The sequence below is a fragment of the Rhipicephalus microplus genome, chromosome 8 (genome assembly GCF_043290135.1).
Source record: "Rhipicephalus microplus isolate Deutch F79 chromosome 8, USDA_Rmic, whole genome shotgun sequence".
In the NCBI taxonomy this organism is placed as follows: domain Eukaryota; kingdom Metazoa; phylum Arthropoda; class Arachnida; order Ixodida; family Ixodidae; genus Rhipicephalus; species Rhipicephalus microplus.
Window position 1 is genome coordinate 60,195,117 of NC_134707.1, and position 16,068 is coordinate 60,211,184.

Below are 16,068 nucleotides of genomic sequence, written 5' to 3' on the forward strand. Positions count from 1 at the left end.
TGTCATTCTGATAAAATAAATGAAAACAAGCAGTGGTGCAGACATGTGGTGAAGGCCCGTGATGTAACGTGCACGAGGCGTTTAGAAATCGGCAACAATTCATACTTTTACTTGGTGTTTTACGTAGCTACTCTTTTATATGTAGTCAATGCCCACTCCATTCTATTATCAATCAAGTTATTAGCCGTTTGTGCATTCTGGACAACGCGAGCGGCTAAAAGTTTTTGAGAAGACTCCCCTTATTTGAAGAACCGCTTCATTTGTGCAGTCTTCCCAGTTGTAAAACGCACTGAGCAAGGAAAACTCAGAAGAGCCCTTATCGTATCTCAATGTCTAGCAAAACGTATGCACGGAAGTGACGTCAAATGTCCAGGGGAAAACAAACCGGCACTGGCGAACAAAACAGCTGACGCCCCCAGACACGCCCTATACTCAATACTTCGCATCTGCGCAAAGTTGTAGTCCCAGCGTTAGCTGAGCGAGTATTGTGAGGTTTGCACGCTGTTGCAAGCTCGCGTAATACCAGGCAATTTCTGCGTGGCAGGCCCGAGCGCCTGTGTGCTGAAATCCGTTGAGGAGCGTTTTCGTGCCACAGCGCAGAAAGATTACCGGTGCATAGGCGGGTACTAAACCTTCTTGAAGTCCTTAGGAAGCCATTCCCCAGTTTTCAATTGAGGAAGGACCGGTGCGGGCTGTAATCAAAAACATTTAGCCCCAGCACCATCGTATTTGAACTCTCCCGGCAGGGACTTACGCGTTCTGCTGTGCGTTAGGCCTTTCTTCTTTTTTTTTTCGGTTAGCCCGTTTACCCCATCTGCTGGGCGATTAGCCGTTCTTTACTTGTAAATATGAGCGTGGCATCCCGTGATTTTAACAGTTAACTTCGTCGCTATGCGGCGCAACGCCGACGTGTAGTAGAAGGGTATTTACTGTGCTCTACCCGCCAGGTGGCGCTGTGAGTGTGCCGGCCCGTCAGTGATCCGGCAAATGAGAGCGTGACATTTGGCGTCGCTGCACCCAACCAACCAGTTTTCCAACCAGTTTAAGGCGCCAGCGAGTGCGTCGCCTTAAAGTCCTTGGATATTTTTTAGGAAAGTACCGCCATTCTTTTAACCGTGCTACCGCTCCGCGCATACTCCTTTCCCCCCTCTCGGGCCGCGACGAGCATCGCGCGTGTTATCAGCGTGACATAGCACTCTTGATATGGAAGTTGCACGAGCTAGGTTATAGGTCCAGCGCCCGCATGGTGGCTGTACGGGAGAGGATATAGATTAGGTCTTGACACTTGGGAGAGGGGGGTTGGACACTTTGGAGAGGATATGGAGGAGAGTGTCGATACTTTATCTTAAGGGTCTTTACGCCGTCCGCCGTATAGCCGTGGTCCGTCAGGAATCCGGCAAATGTCAGTGTGACATTTGGCGTCGCGGCACCCAACCGACCCGTTTTCTTGGAAAAATATGAACCTAACACGTGCTGCTGAGGACTTTGATTGTGGTACAACGATGATGCTCGCGCGCGAGACCAGAACTATGGCGACTGCCGCTCTAGCGCCCCTTGCGGACGACGTCACGTGAGTACTTCGTATCATAGTCGACCTACTCCGCGTCGAGGACGCCGCTGTGTTTTACGTGTAATCGCGCACTGTTCCTGAGCGCAGACAACTATATTAGCGCGCTGTGAGATGATAACTATAGCACGTAGTCCGATTACAACAACGAAAGTTTATTTCCCTTGCATACTGTATTTCCAATTGTTGGAATTCTTCTCACTGTTGACATTACTGGAAACCGGGGTAGTTGAGTAGAATCAATAGTTGAGGGGTAGTTGAGCGGTGCAACATGTGGGATTCATTTATACAATGCAACATATGCAATTCATTGCATGCGTTGCATTGTGCGCGTGCAAAAAAAAAAGAACAAGCGTTCCATTTAGAACAAAAGAGCAAGACGAATGAATTTTATATCTAGTGAATGTACGACTTATTATTCTAAAGAAAGCCCCGCCGCGGTGGTCTAGTGGCTAAGGTACTCGGCTGCTGACCCGCAGGTCACGGGATCGAATCCCGCCTGCAGCGGCTGCATTTCCGTTGGTGGCGGAAATGTTTCAGGCCCGTGTGCTCAGATTTGGGTGCACGTTAAACAACCCCAGGTGGTCGAAATTTCCGGAGCCCTACAATACGGCGTCTCTCGTGATCATATGGTGGTTTTGGGACGTTGAACCCCACATATCGATCGATTATTCTAAAGAAAAGTGCCCCAATAATCATCTGAGTTGCGAAGTTTTACGGGTGTTTGTGCGTTGTCTTGCATTAACTTTTTCTTTACGAATACGTATCACTCCTGTATGGTTTGCTGCATTGTCGCCGTTGCGATCGACAGCCGCTTGTACCTCTGGAACGCTCTCGTGAGTTGCACGTGCGCGAATTCGTAGGTGGTACTATGAATAACCGAGGGGGTATACCCTGAATTGGATGTACGAAGTTCGATTCGACGTATGTTGAATGAATAGCCAGATTGTGGAACCACAAAGATGTGTGTACAAGGCGCTTGATGGAGTCGGAAAATTATTACCGCGAAGTCGCTATCGACTCCCGCGATTGACGGCAATCGACGGCTTAGCCACTTTTGCCTTAATTTTGTAACAAAATATACTCGTCAGCCATCTTGCAAGATCCCTACGCTTGTTTCTTGATTTCAGCGTTGCAGTTGCACAAGAAGTAAATATTTTGGTTTGTGCAAGGGCTTCGCGACCTTTCATGAATATAACACATTCTTATGAATGAGGCTAATGCGTTAACAATTCTTTCTTACAGAAATATTTGTGTGCTATATAGAAAGGGCGGCGAGCAGTGTTGAATTTGACGCATCAATGTTCCGCACCAACGGTCGTAAGCATTTTCATTGCCTAATGAAGTTATTAATCGGTGTTTTAAAAATATGCGCAAGCACAAAGCGATGTCTTCAGCACGCCATTGCGTTTTCAGACGACTGTGCTCGCGTAATGTATTTATTAAATTTGTCCCTGTTAGACACACTACGCTAAATAATTAAGCACAATTACAAGCCTGGCACGTTGCCTATATGCGTATGACAATTTCGTTGCTGTTACCGGAGTTTTGAGAATTTGCAGAACTTCAGGAGTATATCGTAACCGCTGACCGTGCATGCAGCGTATTTACCATTTGGCACAATAGTCAAATGGTACCCCGCCGTGGTGGTCTAGTGGCTAAGGTACTCGGCTGCTGCCCGCAGGTCGCGGGATCGAGTCCCGGCTGCGGCGGCAGCATTTCCGATGGAGGCGGAAATGCTGTAGGCCCGTGTGCTTAGATTCGGGTGCACGTTAAAGAACACCAGGTGGTCAAAATTTACAGAGCCCTCCATTACGGCGTCTCTCATAATCATATATGGTGGTTTTGGGACGTTAAACCCCACATATCAATCAATCGATCAATAGTCAAATGGTGAAATAGATTTATTTCGATTAGTTCTTTTTCAACTAAAGGACGACCGCTCTTCACGGACCAAACGCCGTCTCATGAAGCATTTTGAGTCGAGAATTCTGCGTCACGTCGTATTTTTTAACTAGTGATGCGCCTTTCAGTTGGCCGACGCTTTGAAAGCTGTTGATCTCACGTATTTGTATCATTTGTATTGCTGCACCCACTCTTATCTCTCATCTTTCATGTTACCACCTCATGGCAATGTAGCTGCTGCCTTGAGCAGTGAGTGTCCGAGTGACTGAGAACGATTTAGATAGTTTTATGAAACCTTTTGATGCGGTCACGCGCTCGACTCGTTGGAGTTATTTGTGCAACATACATGACCACTACTTTTTTTTATTTGTTGAATCATACAATACAAAAGATCATCAGACTACTTGGACCTGTAGCCAATGGCTTGTCCTGGGTCCAAAAAGAAAATGTGAATACTTCCACAGTGTTTTTTCGAGTTTTGATGCTGCTACACTTCATAACCGTAGACCATACTTCCCTGCTACCGATGTTGTATCGATGCCAGGTGTCGTTTCTATGCTACTTAACCTTAAAACTAAATCTTCGTCAGGTCCAGATGGTATACCTAATGTTTTTCTGAAAAGATATGCAGAAGCGTTAGCACCTTTCATAGCTCGTACATTTCAAATGTCCCTGTCATTAGCTACACTGCCTAATGATTGGCTTATAGCACGCGTTGTACCCGTACTAAAAAAAAGGTGACCCAACACTAGTAACAAATCATTTCCCTATATCACTAACCTCGTCATGTTGCAAACTACTTGAACATATCATAGCTAAGGAAATTAATAATTATTTAGAGGATAACTGCATACTGTCGTCCTGTCAACATGGCTTTCGCAAAGGTTTCTCTACTATCACACAGTTAACAACAGTTGTTCATGATTTTGCTAGTGTTCTTGATGGTTCAGGCCAGGTTGATGTAATATTTCTAGATTTCAAGAAAGCGTTCAATCTTGTATAACATAGCAAGCTTACTACTAAACTAGAATCAATTAATCTTCGATCCTGCTTATTTAGTTAATTGGGTGGCTGCCTATCTGACCAACCGCAGTAAGGTCGTTTCTACTAATGGCCACTCATCTGAGAAGCTACCAGTCTCAGCTGGTGTGCCTCAGGGCAGTGTCCTTGGCCCCTTATTATTCTTGATATTCATTATTGACATAACCAACAAAATTCATTCCCCTATTCAAATTAGATTATTTGCGGATGATTGTGTACTTTATAATAAAATTAAAAGCCATGAAGATCAAGTATCGCTCAACAATAATCTCCAAAGTATACTTTCTTTTTGTGATCGGTCGAGCATGCAGTTAAAATTCAGTAAAACAGTGTATATGTCAGTAACTAGACAGACATCTAAAAACTTTCTTTTGTGTACAAGCTGGGTTCCGAAATGCATGCAGAAGTGAAGGAGTTCAAAAACATGGGAATCACAATAACTAATAACCTTAATTGGAATACACACATTACCAACATATGCAACTCTTCGTTCAGAAAACTTCGTTTTCTAGAACATTAACTAATGGATGCACCCTCTAGTACAAAGTTAAAGGCTTATACATCACTAATGCGGCCTAAACTCGAATACGCCAGCATAGTCTGGGATCCGTGCACAAAAATTATTATCGATAGATTGGAAATGATTCAGCGTAAAGCTGTCAGGTTCATTTATTCAAAATGTCGTAATAGTGACTGTCCCTCTAGTTTAATGATGCAGAATAGTATTCAAACACTACACCTGCGCAGAAAAATACAGAGACTAAAATGCCTATTTGCACTGAAACATAAACTCTTTGCTATAAACCCAAGTCCTTACTAATTGCCGCTTACTGCTGGAACAACACGGCATCGTCATCCTGACTCTCTAACACCTATCGGACACGCACTAATCTTTTCAAATATTCCTTCCCAAGAACTATCACCGACTGGAACAACCTACCATTTTCCCCCTTACGTAATGACGATTTCTTAGAACATGTTACTGTTTGAACTTCTGACCAGGATGTACAAATTTTTTAGCTTCATTAAATATTATCCTTCTGTTCCTTGATCCTTAGTTTAAAAAGTCAATGTCACTTGCCTTATCTCATGCCTCTTTGTGTATATAAGTCTGACGTGCCTTTATCACATGGTCTTATTTCAGTGTGTGAAAACGTTTTGTTTTATGTTTCTACTTTTGTTGCTTCACCTTGACGTACCACTTTTAAAGAAATTATGTAGTTTTTGCCTCATTTTTTGCTGCAGTTTCTTTTGTACACATGCCAGTGTTATTTTTTTGCTGAGTATGCGATTTCTCTGCCTTGCTTTGTTTATGTCCTTTTGCCCTTCCTGTTCGGCCCCCGTTTGGGCCTGCAGTATTTATAAATAAAATAAATAATGTATGCAGTGACGCAGGCTTACTGTTACATAAAAAAGAAACTAACACTCCAAAACACAGGGTGTTGTACAGTACTACTACAATCATTCTTTAGCATGCGATCTTCGTGCCAAACGACAATAAATTCTATAATCGCGATAGTGTAAAAAGCTGCACCGACGCAGGCGAATCACTAAAGTGTACATAAGAACATAAACAAGACAACTCAGAGACATGCCAAGTAGCCAACAATACCAGTATCCGTATTCCCAAATGCAATGCAAATACAACATTCGTTGCTAGGCCACAACAAGATTCACTGCCAGCGACAGCGCTGGAATCTTCGATGATGCACGCGTAAAAGTTGTTGCTCTTGGCCGCTTCTCAGATTGTCGACGCCCAACGTTCTGTTCGCCGATACGAGCCTACAGCGCTTGCAGTGGCTTAACCAGGGGGGGGGGGGTCAACCCCCTCCCTGAAATTTTTCGTCCAACGCCCCCCTCATCCACCAAATTTTTTGGGGCGCTTATAGCGCTGACATGATTTAAAAACTAAGCGCTGCTACTATCACAATATCATTTCTGGGCGCTTCTATACAATGAATAATGCCTGCATACAGAAAAACGTGTCGCGGTGTTTCTCAAGGCTTTGGTACTCTGTGAGATCTTGGGCAGGAATCTCTGCCGCGAATGTTTTTAAGTTCACTATGCGGCATAATTAATGCTTCAGCGATGGTTATACTTGTACCCGCTGGAACAGATCTTTGCCGGAATCGATCACTACGATAATTTTCAAAAGGCAGATGCTCTTTTTAATGGAAAAAGCCAGACACAGTTCGAAGGTCTGGTTTAAAGCATACTACAGGCTGACCAATCGTGTGCTAAGATATACTCGCGCCAGAAAATGACATTTATATTAAACCTTCGCACGTTCCGATAACATCTAAAGAAACACACACACACACACACACACACACACACACACACACACACACACACGCACACACACACACACGCACACACACACGCACACACACGCACACACACACACACACACACACACACACACACACACGCATGCGTGCGATGGAATATTCGGCTCATCCAGCGAACTTTGCTTGTTATATTCATACACATCTTTACTATGGCCAAACGGCTAAAGACACTGCTCAGGCCGACCTCTCTACCTTTCTGTAAACAAATTGTCTCTCTTCTCTCTCACTCCGAAGTGTTGTCTAGTGACAAAAATGCAACACAGGCAAATGTGCAGGCTATTCACAGCCTTAGAAACGCCTACTAAAATACTCATGATGTAATTTAGTCTAATAAACAAAAAGATCGAGAGTGTAAGCCTGAAGCAGCGTAATGAGACATGCAGTGTGGGCAGCTGTAGTGAGCACAAGCTTCATTATGTTCAGCTGTGTGGGAAAACAGCTCAAGAATAAGGAACATTCCCGGTGTGTTGAATCTTACGGGAGCCATGCTGTGGTCGGCCGTAAGCGATTTAATGACAAAAAATAAAACGCAGCACTCGAAAACCAGACCGTGCTGCTTTACGGTGCACAAAGAGAAGGAACCCCACAACGCATTACCGTATCGATAAAATTCGTTTTATTCGGCTCATTTCTCAAAACATTTCAGCCGCTTCGAAGTAATATTGGTGACAGTTTGTACTGGTGATCCGTCTAATGGTGGACGCAATGGGCCACAATGTAAGTGGAGAGCACACGTTCTGAAATTTCGGTCGCGTATCGCAAGTCACGTAACACACTTATGAAGCAAAATAGCACACAAAGTATAGCTTTCAGGTGCTTCTGAAGGTTACGGGCAGTCAAAACATATTGTACACGCGGTAAAAACAAAAAAAGTCATCGTAAGGTTTGCTGGTTAGTTTAAAAGTACCACAAATATTTTTTAGGCAGTTGAGTCAAAGTTCTAAGTAAGGCACGCAGAAGGGGATGATTCAGCACAGCCCTTAAGCTACTAACAACGTTTTGCGGCCCGAGAGGAGGGAATCGTAGCTCTGGTCGATGCAGTTTCCCATCGGTTTCTCAAGAGACAGTCTTCGGGCTGGAAAGAATAACAAAGCAAGGAATGAATTCTAAAGTTAGCAATGTTGCCAGTCGCGTGAAACGAACAAAATAAATCGTAAACTTTGAGGGCCTAGTTGGTGCATATGCACGAGAATTGCTTGGCGCAAGAAAAATGTCCTTTGTGTGCTTTTCTCGTATGCTCCGTTTTTTTTTTTTGCCAAAGTCATTTTCGTGAAATAATATTTTTTTGCGTGCTATCTGTGTTCAACACAAGGAAAGACAACACATAGCGCATTAATCAAAACACCGAAGGTACCGCCATTCCATTTTGAGACGTACACGCTAAGAAAAATGAATCATTTGACGAGCCCTGTGTATTAGTCCCTTTAAGTAGTAACGGGAGCGTTTTTGGGGGGTCAATATACTTTCGTCGAAGAGTCGTTGGAGCAGCAATTCAGCAAACAACGCTAAAGGGTAACACAATATTTCTTGTTGTGGTGTTCATTGCGGTAACTGTGGTGTTCTTCGGGGAAATCAAATATATATATATATATATATATATATATATATATATATATATATATATATATATATATATCGCTGTGTAGTTAGCAAGCAACCTTTTAAGGGTAGCAACTGCTGCATTTTCATCGCAACACAGCCTGTTTACTTGAGTGACGCGAATGCAATTATTCACGATTTAGAACTTCAGCTGAGAGATGCGCACATTTCAGATGCACAAATCTGCTTCCGAATTTCTCCCTCTGCGTTAAAAAAGTATTGCACATGAAATGTGGCTCCCACAAACTTCAAAATGACTTGCTTATCGACAAAAGAGATTTTTGTTGCGAACACGCTTGTCATCACCTACACCTTGTGTGGTCTCGAATTGGCGAGTGCCACGCCACACCACGCTCTTGGAGTGAAAGGTCAGAGCAGACATGGTCGGTACAAACCAAACAACAAACACACATTTATTTAGCTACTTTTCGAACAACGATATCGTCCGCCGAATCTATATATCAATCGTAATTAACACTCTTGAACACCCGCACACAATATTACCGTACACTCCATGCCAAACACAACATCACACCCAAGGCGGCGTCGCCAACGCTCGACTTACCACAAGGGTCCCCTTGCGCGCAGCCCGCGGTGCCGAGCACCGGGGAACCACGGTAGAGACAACCGTTCGCGGCAACCTGCACGCGCAAAAGAGACTCAACTCTCGCCCGCCACCAAGGCTTGCTTCCGCCAGGGTAGGGTGGCTAGAATTCTAGCCACCCTAGACAGGAGTCACTGCCGGCGATACCCTATGATGATGATGACGATAGTGGTGCCCAAGGCGAACACAACGCCATCTATCGCCCGGTTGTTGTAACCCGAAATGCGGTTTTGGGGCGAGACACGTGCGCCACGCGGCGCAAACCACATTACAGGGGGTGTCAGCATCCCCACAACCTGGACGAATAGATCACACGTTTTCCAGATCTCACCAATGTTTTTGTTAAGGAGAAAGTATTACATGCCTCGTCAAATGCGAGAGCTGACTGTTAGCGGCATTGACACAAATGATGTGGACATAATCGTAAGGCGATGACATCACCGATGACCAGAACTTGTGACGTCACGGGATGACCTCACCACATGACATCGTCAGTTGGTCAAAAAGTGGTCCCACTACAAGGCCACCTTAGGGACAGAAAGCTTTCGATTCCTGTCAAACCTGAGGCAATGGACACTACGTATGGTGTTGAAAGGTTTCAGGACAGACCAATGCAACGGAGCGAAAAGAGAATGGCTCACGCCGTTTCCGCCATCTTAGGCAAGTGCTCAAGAGACGGTACGATTTTTTTAAAAGACGGCAGTCTTTGTTAGGATACTTGAACGCAGAAATTTCGGTCTGCGTCTGTCTACCACTCAATTCAGCCCCAGTTTTGGCACTTCCGTATGACCCAGTCATCTTTATCTGGTGGCAGTGTTCATACTTGTGAACATTGACGATGAAAAAACAAAACAAATGTAACGCTAGTAGTCTCAATACGCAAGTATTAGGTGGTGTGTTTCTTGACTTGGGAATACAAAAATACCTAATTCTGAAAAACCTAAGTAATTCTACACCTTACACGAATTACGTGTTTCTTACGGTGCGATGAAAAAGTGACGCTCTGCACGAAAACGCACCCTGTGGACTACACGGTTCAGCCATTTGCGGAAAGCTCAAGGTTCTGTACGATCTCCTGTTTGTCGGCATTACTCTTACGTGTCCATATAGGGAGCGTACATGAACGGCCGTTTTTAGGGTGGAGACATCTTAATAAGTGCCTTCAAGAAACTCAGCCAAAACCAGCGGGCAACGGGGCACGCTGTTGCCAGCTTCCACCAAATTCAGCATAGTTTTCTGTGCGCCGCCATTTTGGAGCCAGCCGCCGCTCCCTCCAGCTACGTGAAGTACGGCGCAACCAAAAGGAGCCGACCGAGTGACAGCGGCGGTTCTCAGGGTCGTGTAAGCGACCCAGTTCTCAAAGTGAGCGCACGAAGAAATTCGAAGCCCACACACAAACACTTCCGACATAATACTGAGGTTACGCAGACACGAACGCAAGCGTGGCAACAGCTCAGACTAGCGAGCGCGTCTCCGTACGAACGCGCGGACGCGTCCCGTTTGTGGGCTTCCTACTCGCAATGCGTGGACGCAGCAACGACAACTTCGGTTATCTACTCATTCGCGAACACCGCGAAACACATATACGTGTGCCGCAGGAAAAAACAGTGAACGAAATACGCAGTACTCACAGAGCAAATACGAGACGCACTGGTGGGCTCCCAGCCGTCTCGCTTCACTTGAGCCAGCCATAGTTGTCGTCGGCCAGGGCTCGCTGGGAAGCGGAACATTCGCACCCCCTTTCTGTTGTGGTTAGTGCAGAGCGGTACGCAGCATCCAGGCATTCTAAGGCTTCACCGGCAGCGTTTAACACGCTACCGCAACGTTCGACGCCGTATTATTGAGAACTAAACGCAACCGGGCGTAGACGCAGTGCGGGCACCAAGATGGGGCGACAGCGCGGCGTTGCTGTCTGGCAACATTGTGTTTTGGCGGGCGGTGGTGCGTTGGCGGCATGTAGTGGGTCAAAGGCTGACATCACCCTAAAAACGGCCGTTCATGTAGGCTCCCAACTCAGGGGGATCGGCCAAGAGTCAGGCGGATACGCATACTATACATATACTATACGATACATATACATACTAAATTTCTGATTAATATTTAGTAAGAGCTAAAATAATTTTGAGATTAATTTTTTTAATGTAAGAATAATTATGAGGTCCGCTCGATTTACCTGCACTGCCTAAACTGGTACACGTAGTGCAGCACTCGACCGTTCGTTCATGTAGTGCAAGGTGGCGCTATCAAAACTAGGCCGTTCGTTTAAAAAGTGCAGGTGTCGTGCACGGCCAGTTCGGACAAAACCCTGCACTCGGTTTGGAGGTAGTGCAGCTCGAGTACAAGCAGTGGCGCTGTTGCTGCCAGCGTATACAAGACGAATTATGTGCATCTGTAAGAGGCGTTCTCGCATGGTTGTCGCCGATATTGATTGAAGACGTGAACCACGTTGTAGGAAATGGGAGTTTGGTGACTCCGTCGGCTTTCTGATACCTACATGCCGGCCGCCTGTGTATCACATGGCGTTTTTAGGCCCCATGCCGCCACTTGCTAGGAAACCGGCTTCCTATTCATGTCTAACTGCAAGCAACCACATTCCGCACTTACGCTGTTGAGCAAATCCAAGGTTGGCTCGACGCTGCTCTGTACGGTCGACAGTGGTCGGCCAAGGAGTACGTATACTGTGCTGTCCACCCAAGAAGCACAAATCTACCAAGCACGTTAACGTTTTCAGCACTGACCATTGGTCGTCTCTATTTACAGGTTAGGAAAAAAATCAAGGTACTGACTGACGACTTCTTCGCTGTACCTCGGCATTCTGTTGCGTTGCAACCTAGTCAATACGAGCGTAACAACTGCGACGATGTAGTGTCGAGTTCTTATCAGTTCTATAAAATTTTGCACAGTGACCGCACTTGTTGCGGCGTTAAACCCCACATATCAATGCACTTGTTGCGGCGGAATCCATGGCTTTTTTTTTTGACGATATTGGCGAGCATTCACACCAACGACCTCAAGTATACGCAAGCACACGACGAACAAGTGAGACACATGGCGCTGCCGGCCCGCTACCGGAGGTGCACTGGCTGCACTTCGGCGTTCGTTTCAATGTGCAGCTAGTGTCGCTCTACGCCTGTACCCGCTGAACTGGTGCTGCATGAGTTCAGCTCTGGCTGCACTGTCATCTGAACTGGTTCAGGAACTGGTTCACGCAGTGTAAGGCAAATCGAATGGACCTATGAATGATTGTGATTTTAAGTTGCACTATTTTGTGTAACCTCCCAATGACTGAAGATCTTTTCACTGGGAAGGCTGAATGAAGAGTTGTTAGTAGTTGATACGCGTACAAAATCTATTCGAGTCGCATATAAACTTTTCGACAGCCTTGAAAATATGCCTGACCGAGTGTCCCAGCGCAGAGGCTACAAATGATAACAGAATGGCCGACGTAACCGGCAGACCACATTGCCACAATATGATTTCGATACTTCCCTTTCTGGGTTAGAAAAAAACATTGGCAGCTGAACAAGAAGTGTTCGATAGTTTCAAGTTCGTTGCAATAAAAGCAAAAAGGAGAGATTGCTAAACCCGCTATGTGCGTGCAAAAATTAACATTTGGAATTCTACAACGCATTCTGGTTATTACATCTTCAGCCCGTCTTGCTGCACACCATTTCCTGCTCCAAGGGAACTGTATAGGTGCCATCCTTCGCCATTCTTCGGAGAAGCGTGGTACCTGCTGCACACTTGCAAGGAACATCGTGCTCTTTTTTTGTGTGTGTGCTGTGTTTGACGGTGATGAATTATGGCAGAGACTTTTGTAATCCCTACAATTGTCCACAGTGGGAATGCGCCGCAGTTAATATGTGAAGAAGGTCGAGCTTTTGTAAACGGTTGGAGCATTCGACGATGCACTCTCTGCGCAACTCGAATTTTGTGACACCTGATTGTTTATTTGCTGTTATAAAGATGCTTTATTACTCATATTAACGCGATTCTTTTACCGACATCAAGCCTGCCTAAGGCCAGTTTGCAAAGAAGTACCAAAGTAGAATACTGGGCTAGCACGCAGGGGATGCGGGTTCGAATCCCATTGTGTCCTTGATGTTTACTGAAGTTTTTTTTTGACAGCGAAAGCTGTTGTGAGATCAAAACTCGGGTCATGCGCGGCGCCGTAGTTGTCCGCTGCCGACACCGGTGTTAATTTGTGTTAATTTGTAGTATTACTGCTAATTACTAGTGATTTATGTATGTACGGAAGTCAGTTTCTTCTGGAAGAGGGGGCAGTGAGGTGAGAAAATTATGGCGTGGATTTTGGCTGTATTCCTTTGGGGCGGGGCATAGCCGGGGAAATAGGAAAAGGTGAAAATAGTGGGAGAGGGGGGGGAGTGCACCTGTTTCTGTGTGCCACATCTTCCAGTAAATCTGAGTACGCGCGTATTTTTTGCGTGACGTCATTTCCGTGACGGAAATGACGGCTGCCACTTTTCAGCTCATTTGTTGCTCCGAATAGAATGCTTTCTCTGCCTCAAAACACGAGGATCCGCTTCTATCAATGAGTGGGAGCTGCGTATAACACCCATCAACACTTTATGAGCAAAAACCAGGATGTCTCGATTTTACTCATTCTTTGGACAAAGAATGATGATCAAACAATCTTAATCCAAAACCGTGTCTTTGGATGTCTTGCACTGTGCGCCATCCTGATTGCTTGTGTTGTTTTTTGGCATGACTTGCGAACAAAGCCGTATAGATCAACGTACCGTAGAATAATTTGTAAATGTCTCAGCGCAAAAACAGTGCGTTTTAGGAAGGTAAATGTATAAGCCGCGTGTCAAATTTCAATATATAGGCTAACACATTCTACAACACGTCCCCTTTATCTGCATAATATATGTCTTTGTTACGTGCCCTTCAGTTGATAATTTTCGTATTTGTTTAATTTGTCACCGTGCGCCTTCGTTTCCTTTCGAGTTGTGCTGTCTTTTTCTCTTTTTCTTTGTCATACGTCGAGTACCGTGGGAGCGTGAGTGCCACGAAGATATCATCATCGGCGACGTCTCGCGACAAGCGAACTCGCGGTTTTCGCCAAGGCTAGCTCGAGCTTTCCGCGAGCTGCCAGAGGAACGTTCACTGCAGCCCTCTTACGCCAAGAGCTCTACAGCTTATCGCGGGGCTCCGTAGGTTAAAGCCAGCCCGGTCCCCACTTTCGTCGCAGCCATGGCTGGAATGGCATGGACGCTCCACCCAGCACTCTTCTACGAGAAGTACGGCACGGTTCTCGTACAGCTATGGGAATGGGGTGACGTTGGCACCTTGTTCGATCCCGTGCGAAGGCTGTCCAGGAGCATCGGCGACCGGATCACGTCTCTACATCGCCACCACAGCGATACATTGACTGCCACGACCAAGGCCGGGGCGGTCGGTGGCGCCGTCGAGTCAAGCCTAACGGATGATAGCGTCATCACTGAGGACGACGCCATGTCGAGGGTCAACCGCGAACCGGGAGACACGTCGTCCGAGCCCAGTACGTCGCAACAGAACGAGCTTGCCTTCCAGGGTGACATCTACACGCAGATGCGGCGCAACCGGCGCCAACTCGAACGCCTCCAGAAGATCCGTGAGACGCGCGAGAAGTTTTTGGCAGGTGGAAGTGCCAGCAGCGGTGGCAGCGAGTTTGGCTGGAAACGACGTGGTTTCCAACGTCGTAGCAGCTCTATCCTTACCTCCAAGAAGAACAAGGGGCTCAGGAAGGCGGATGGCAGCGGCACTCCCTTGACGGACATGGAGGGCGTTCAACCCGTGCGAGCTGTCGCACGGGTTGTCGCATAGACGTCTCCGGGTCGCCGGGGGACAGTAGCCCCTCCGAAGACGAGAACATCGCTGACAAGGCCAGTGGGAAGCGGGGCGGTGTGATCAAAGCTGCAGAGTTGCTCGAAAAAAACGAGAGCCTGCAGGCCTTCAGGGGCATCTGCGGGACGGGCCAGAGAGGCCGCAGGTCCCCGCCGCCGATGGTGCGGGTGCCGTCGGAGTCGCACACAGACACCGACTCCGTCGCCAGCACTTCCTCGGTGGGTCAAGCACCTGTCGCCAGTACGCCGCCGCTCAAAAAGCTAGAACAGCCATTCGTGGCCGCGAAGTCACCCGGGCGTTCCGCCCTCCGCAAACGCAAGTCTTCCAGAAGGAGAGATATCGTAGCACCGCGTGGCGAGCAGGCGACAGCTCCGGAAAAGTCTGCGCCCGTCGCGACGGTTGACGTGGCATCTGTGGTTTTTGATAGGCCACGCCCCGCGACGGAATCCAGCTCGGCAACGAGCTTACTCTGGAGGAAGGAGCCCGTCGCGACTGACAAGTGTCCCGAGCCTTCGAGCCAAGTCAAAAGCAACGCGAGGAAAGACGCGTCCAAGCGACGGAAACCGAAGGGCGAAAGGAAACGCAAGAAAATGAAGGACAAGTCCAAAACCACTCTTGTCACGGATAAGACATCACACGCGCTTTCGGTGGACGCGTGCGCAGCTGGCGGGGTTGATGCGGGTGCTGTCAACGAAGACGAACAGCCACGTCGGAAACTCGAAGCGGCTGTTGTAGATGATAGTGCACGCTCACTGCGTCCAGAGCGTGCCGTCGCCGGCATCTATTCCTTGACTTCCACTCGTGTGACAGCGTCACCTTCGCTTGCTGAAACTACGCGGAGCAAAGACGCCTGGGCCACTGCGAAGCCAGCCGGTTCAGTTTCCACGTCTGGCGTGGATAACAAGAGGCCGTCGGTTGTCGACAAAGCCATGGAATTGGCCTCTGACGTAGCCATGGTTCACTCAGGCCTGCCGAATGTCGTGCGAGACAAAGTCGAGGACGCCGTTAAGACCTCAAAGCCACCGCGCGCCGAGGTAAAACAGCGGTCGGCGAGAAAAAGAGAGGAGCGCGCCACAGAAGCCAAACCATCCGAGTCGACTCAAGCCGTCGTAGGGCCAGGCAGTGTGGCCCTCGAGATATCTGCTGCAGCA